Genomic DNA, 7,344 nt, shown 5'->3' on the forward strand with positions numbered 1-7,344 from the left:
TCCGCAGGTGCGATGACACCAGAAGTTGCAAATTTTAGAATTTGCCTAAATCAAAAAATTGATCCAATTTCGATCCGGATCGCACTCAGGATACTCGGGACCCCGTCCGAAAATACCAACAAGTCCTAAATCATCATACAAACTTAGTCGAGTCTTCAAATCACATACAACAACACTAAAACACGAATCACGCATAGATTCAAGCCTAATGAACTTTGAAATTTCTAATTTCTACAAATGACTCCGGAACCTATCAAATCACATCCGATTTTCCTCGAATTTTGCGCACAAGTCATAAATGACATAACGGAGGTACTCAAATTTTCAGAATCGGATTTTGACCCTGATATCAAAAAGTCAACTCCTCGATCAAGCTTCCCAAAAATTTAACTTTCGATATTTCAAGCCTAATTCCACTACGGACTTCCAAATAAAATTCCGTTCACGCTCCTAAGTCCAAAATCACCACACAGAGCTGTTGGAATCACCAAAATTCTATTCCGGGGTCGTTTGCACATAATTCGACATCCGGTCACTATTTAAACTTAAACTTTTAATTTTTCATCAAAATTCCATATCTCGGGCTAAGGACCTCGGAATTTGATTCCGGGCATACGCCTAAGTCCCAATTCACGATACGGACCTATCGAAACTGTCAAAACACTGATCTGAGTCCGTTTGCTCAAAATATTGACCAAAGGCAACTCAATTGAGTTTTAAAGCTTTAATTCACATTTTAATTCATTTTTCGCATAAAAACTTTCCGAAAAAATTTTACGGACTGCACACGCAAGCCGAGTAATGATAAATAGTGCTTTTCGAGGTCTTAGAACACAGAATTAATTATTAAATTTAAAGATGACATTTTGGGTCATCATATTCTCCACCTCCAAAACAAACATTCGTCCTCGAACGAAGTTAGAAAAAGTACATGAGCTAGTGAATAAGTGCGGATAACGGCTGCGTATATCATGCTCGGTCTCCCAAGTCGCCTCCTCGACCGGATGACCCCTCCACTGAACTTTCACGAAAGCAATGTTCTTTGACCTCAGCTTTCGAACCTCCCTATCTAAAATAGCCACTGGTTCCTCAACATAAAATAGATCCTTGTCTAACTGAACCGAACTGAAGTCTAACACATGAGACGGATCGCCGTGATATTTTCGAAGCATAGGAACATGGAATACCGGATGAACTGCAGAGAGACTAGGTGGTAGCGCAAGTCTGTAAGCCACCTCTCCAACTCTTTCAAGAATCTCAAAAGGCCCAATATACCTAGGGCTCAACTTGCCCTTCTTCCCGAACCTCATCACACCCTTCATAGGCGAAACCCGGAGCAATACTCGCTCACCAATCATGAATGCAACATCATGAACCTTTCAATCAGCATAACTCTTCTGTCTGGATTGGGCTGTACGAAGTTGATCCTGAATCAACTTAACCTTATCCAAGGCATCCTGAACCAAGTTTGTACCCAATAGTGTAGCCTCGCCAGGTTCGAACCAACCCACTGGAGACCGGCACCGTCTACCATACAAAGCCTCATACGGAGCCATCTGAATGCTTGACTGGAAACTGTTGTTGTAAGCAAACTCCGCAAGTGGTAAGAACTGATCCCAAGCACCCCCAAAATCTATCACACACGCACGAAGCATATCCTCCAGTATATGAATAGTGTGTTCGGACTGCCTGTCCGTCTAAGTGTGAAATGTTGTACTCAACTTTACCCAAGTACCCAACTCACATTGTACTGCCCTCTAAAGCTGTGAGGTAAACTGTGTACCCCGCTCAGAGATGATAGATACCGGTACACCTTGAAGTCTGACAATCTCGCGAATATATACATGAGCCAACTGCTCTGAAGAGTAAGTAGTAATCGCAGGAATGAAATGAGTTGATTTGGTCAGCCTATCCACAATCACCCAAACTGCATCAAACTTCCGCCGAGTCCGCGGGAGCCCAACAACAAAATTCATAGTGATCCGCTCCCATTTCCATTTTGGAATCTCTAACTTCTGAAGTAATCCACTCGGTCGTTGATGCTCATATTTCACCTGTTGACAATTTAGACATCGAGATACATACCCCATTATGTCTTTCTTCATCCGTCTCCACCAATAGTGCTGTCTCAAGTCCTGATACACATTTGCAGCACCCGGATGAATGGAGTACCACGAACTGTGAGCCTCCTGAAGAATCAACTCACGCAAACCGTCCACATTAGGCACACATAGCCTACCCTGCATCTGTAATACTTCGTCATCTCCAATAATGACTTCCTTGGCATCACCGTGCTGAACTGTATCCTTAAGGACAAACAGATGGGGGTCATCATACTGACGTTCCCTGATACGATCATAAAGAGAGGACTGAGAAATCACGCAAGCCAAAACTCGACTCGGATCGGAAACATCCAGTCTAACAAACTGGTTGGCCAAGGCCTGAACATCCAAGGGTAAAGGCCTCTCTGCTACCGGTAAATATGCTAAGCTGTCCAAACTCTCCGCCTTACGACTCAAGGTATCGACCACCACATTGCCCTTCCCAAGATGATGGAGAATGGTGATATCACAATCCTTAAGCAACTCCAACCATCTCCGCTGCCGCAAATTAAGATCCTTCTGTTTAAACAGATGTTGTAGACTCCAGTGATCGGTGTAGATCTCACAATGGACACCGTACAAATAATGCCGCCAAAATTTTAAGGTATGAAAAATAGCTGCTAACTCCAGGTCATGTACATGATAATTCTTCTCATGCACCTTTAACTGTCTGGACGCGTAGGCAAACACCCTACCGTCTTGCATCAACACTGCGCCGAGACCAATACGCGACGCGTCACAATACACAACGTAAGATCATGTACCTGTAGGTAATAACAATACTGGGGCTGTAGTCAAAGTTGTCTTGAGCTTTTGGAAGCTCTCCTCACATTCCTCGATCCACCTGAATGGAGCACCCTTCTGGGTCAATTTGGTTATAGATGCAGCAATAGAAGAGAAACCCTTTACAAATCGGCGATAATACCCAGCCAAACCAAGGAAACTCCGGATTTTCATAACTGAGGACGGTCTGGACCAACTTTGCACTGCTTCAATCTTCTTCGGATCTAACCTTGATCCCCTCGCATGAAACTATATGACCCAAAAATCCCACTGAATCAAGCCAAAACTCACACTTTGAAAATTTTGCATATAACTTCCTTTCTCTCAAAATCTGAAGCACAATCCTCAAGTGTTATTCATGGTATTCCCGACTCTGGGAATACACCAGAATGTCGTCAATAAACACAATGATGAAGGAATCAAGATAGGGCTGAAATACACTATTCATTAAGTGCATAAATGTTGCTGGGGCGTTGGTTAGCCTAAAAGGCATCACAAGGAACTCGTAATGACCGTACCGAGTCCTGAAAGTAGTCTTTGGGATATCTGGCTCCCGAATCTTCAATTGATGATAGCTTGAACACAAGTCGATCTTAGAGAATACTGTAGCACCCTGAAGTTGATCAAATAGGTCATCAATACGTGGCAATGGATACATGTTCTTCACGGTAACCTTGTTCAGCTGGCAGTAATCAATACGCATCCGCATAGAACCATCCTTCTTCTTTACAAATAAGACAGGAGCACCCCCAAGGCGATACACTAGGCCGAATGAAACCCTTATCAACCAACTCTTGTAACTGTTCTTTTAATTCTTTCAACTCTGCTGGAGCCATACAGTATGGTGGAATAGAAATGGGCCGAGTGCCCGGTAGAAAATCAATGCCAAAGTCAATATCCCTGTCGGGTAGCATACCTGGAAGCTCCGCTGGAAATACATCAGGAAAATCCCTTACTACAGGAACTGACTCTACAGTAGGAGTATCAATACTAACATCTCTCACATAGGCCAGATATGCATCACACCCCTTCTCAACCATTCGTTGAGCTTTAAGAAATAAAACAACTCTACTAGGAACATTATCCAAGGTACCTCTCCACTCTAGCCGCGGTAGACCTGGCATAGCCAATGTCACCGTCTTGGCGTAACAATTAAGAATAGCGTGATAGGGCGACAACTAGTCCATGCCCAAAATAATATCGAAATCCATCATACTAAGCAATAATAAATCAGCTCTGGTCTCAAAACCACTGATAATAATTAAACACGACCGATACACACGGTCCACAATAATAGATTCACCCACGGGTGTAGATACATAAACAGAAGAATTAAGGAATCACGTGATACGCCAAAATACGGGGCAAAATAAGATGACACATAAGAATAAGTGGAGCCTGGATAAAATAAGACTGACGCGTCTCTATGACAGACCGGAATAATACATGTGATAACAGAATTGGATGCAAAAACATCTGTCCTAGCAGGAAGGGCATAATATCTTGCATGGTCTCCCCCTCTAGGGAGACCTCTACCTTCCCGACCTCCACCTCTAGCTGGATGTGCAGGTGGAGTGGCAACTGGTGCAGTAATCATGGCCTGAGAAGCCTGAGGACCCAGTGGAATATGTGGGGCCTGAGAAATCCGTGGAGGTGCACCCCTCCTAAGTATGGGGCAATCCCTCATGATATGACGAGTGTCACCACACTCAAAACAAGCCCTCGAAGAACGTGCCTGCTGGGACTGGCTTGGGCCTGATCGACTAGACTGTCCGCTAAAAGCACCCCGTGTAGGAGGTACAAAAGATACTGGTGGTGCATAATATGGAACCTGAGGTCTGAGAGTAGTCGGAATACCACTGGAAGCTAGAAGTGCTGAATGAATAGGACGGCTCACATAACCTCTACCATGACGGGCTACAACTGGGGCACGAGAATTATTATATGTGCCAGAATCTCGAGGTCTCTTAGCTTCCCTCTCTTCCCTCTCCCGAGTCCGCATACCTTCCAATCTCCTAGCAATTGACACCACCTGTTGGTATGTGATGTCCATCTCTAGCTCTCGGGCCATACTGTATCTGATACTAGGGTGAAGACCCTACATAAATCTGCAAACCCGCTCTCGAACAGTAGCAACTAAGACTGGTGCATGCCTAGCCAAATCACTGACTCGGACCGCATACTCTGACACGGTCATAGAACCCTGGTGCAACTGCTCAAACTATGCGCGCCATGCATCCCTAAGACTCTGAGGAACATACTCCCTTAAGAACATATCCGAAAATTGAGTCCAAGTGAGTAAAGATGCCTCAGCGGGACTATCCAACTCATATGCCCGCCACCACTGGTAGGCTGCTCCTCTAAACTGGAAGGCCGTGAAAGAAATCCCACTGGAATCCACAATACCCATAGTACGAAGGATACAGTGACATTCCTCCACAAAACCATGAGCATCCTATAAAGCTAAACCACTGAAAGTGGGAGGGTGGTACTTCTTATACCTCTCGAACCTGAGCTGCTCCCCCTCTGAAACTGTTGTCCTAATCTCAGGCCGAACTGGCTGTACTGGTATAACCTCTGGGGACGGTCAACTTGGGCCTGTGGTTCTGGAGTATGGGCGGCGGGAGTCTGTGCTCCTTCCCCGGCCTGAGATATGGCAGGAGCAAGTGGAATTAACCATGCCAGAGCTAGAGTGCCAATCATGCTCAAAAACTGGACAAGAGTCTCCTGAAGTACAGGATTAGTAACAGGCGTCTCAGGTGCCTGTTCTCCAACTGGAGCTACTGGTGGCTTTGGTGCAGCAGTTCGTGCAGGTACTCTGGCTGCACCACGTGGTCTTCGTCGGCCTCTGGCTCGGCCTCTGCTCCGACCCCTGCCTCTTGCGGCTCCAACAAGGGGTGCGAGTGTGTGATCATCAGATCCAGTTATGCGTGTCCTCACCATCTGTGAGAGAATAGAAAGACAATTGTTTAGAACTTTGAAATCAACAAAGGCGCATGATAAGGAATCAAAGAAGTGAATATTTCCTAACAGTTCCATAGCCTCTCGAAGATAAGTACAGACGTCTCCGTACCGATCCGCAAGACTCTACTAAACCTGCTTGTGACTCATAACACCTATGAACCTAGTGCTCTAATACCAACTTGTCACGACCCCAAATTACCTCCGTAGAAGGTCGTGATGGCACTTAGTCTCTAAGACTAGGTAAGCCTATCAATGCAGAATAATCATAAAAATTTGAAATAAATAAACTACAATTCAAATAATTACAACTCCCAAAACCCGGCAGAAATAAGTCACAAGCTTCTAAAAATTTATTCTCAATGTTTCTATGTATCAAGGTCTAAAGAAAAATAAGGAAGCAACAAAAATGATAAAAGGGGACTCCGGAGTCTGCGGACGCTGGCAGATATACCTCGAAGTCTCCGTACGCAGGTAACTCACTGACGTCTAGACTGGTAAGATGTACCTGGATCTGCACAAAAAGATGTGCAGAAGCGTAGTATGAGTACACCACAGCGGTACCTAGTAAGTGTCAAGCCTAACCTCGGTAGAGTAGTGACGAGGTCAGGTCAGGCCCTACTGGAGAATAGATAATGACATGAAAAAATGTTTAAATAATTTAATAAGATAAAATGACTATGGAAATGAATCAAATAGTATGTCACATTTAATGACACCAAATAATTGTAAATAATATCTCGTGGAATCAAAACAGAATTCCTTTTAACTTTATGAAAATCACAACAATTAATCGAAGGCAACTATGGTCATAAATCAATATCAACAAGGGCACTACCGAGGTATCGCCTCGTAGTCCCAAATCATAAATAAATTCACAAAATCTCATTTTCTTATCTCACTGCGGGAGCCTTCACAATTTATTTTAAAGAAAATATTTTTTTCCGAAATAGCATCCTGCGTTTTAGCCATCCTTATCACACCGCATGACTTCTAGTAGTTTCTCCTACTAGCCACGCGTATCAAGCCACCCTTATCTCACCGTATGCGTTTCAATACCCATACCTTATACCACCGCATGCGTATCAATATCACAATATATCACAATTTGCACCTCAAGTGCCCAAATATTTCAATTTGCCAAAATAAATCAACGATATTTTCCACAATAAAGAGCTCACGGATCATGCCAATATAAATCATCAATAATATTTTTTACAATAAAGAGCCCACGGCTTCATCACAATGAGTACAAAAATCTTACAAAAATATTCACGAATAAATAATTTAGCAAAATAATATTTCAAAATCTTTAATACATTGCTTCAATACCCAATTTAAAATGTCAAATACTTCATATTAATAATATTTAATTTAAATAAAATCAATTTCAAATAATGCACAGAATAAAAGAAACCAAGTTTCATCCAAACAGGTAAAACAATTAGCAGGAAAAGGTCAAGTAAATTTAAAGTATACAAATCAAATCAATGATGGA

At 43.2% G+C, this 7,344-nt stretch overlaps 1 pseudogene; it reads right to left on the bottom strand.

Annotated features, from left to right (window-relative positions):
• Positions 1–947: 947 nt before the first annotated feature.
• On the bottom strand, positions 948–4,114 carry LOC138902089 (uncharacterized; annotated as a pseudogene).
• Between the last annotated feature and the right edge of the window lie 3,230 nt (positions 4,115–7,344).

Source organism: Nicotiana tomentosiformis, chromosome 11 (genome assembly GCF_000390325.3).
Source record: "Nicotiana tomentosiformis chromosome 11, ASM39032v3, whole genome shotgun sequence".
Classification (NCBI taxonomy): domain Eukaryota; kingdom Viridiplantae; phylum Streptophyta; class Magnoliopsida; order Solanales; family Solanaceae; genus Nicotiana; species Nicotiana tomentosiformis.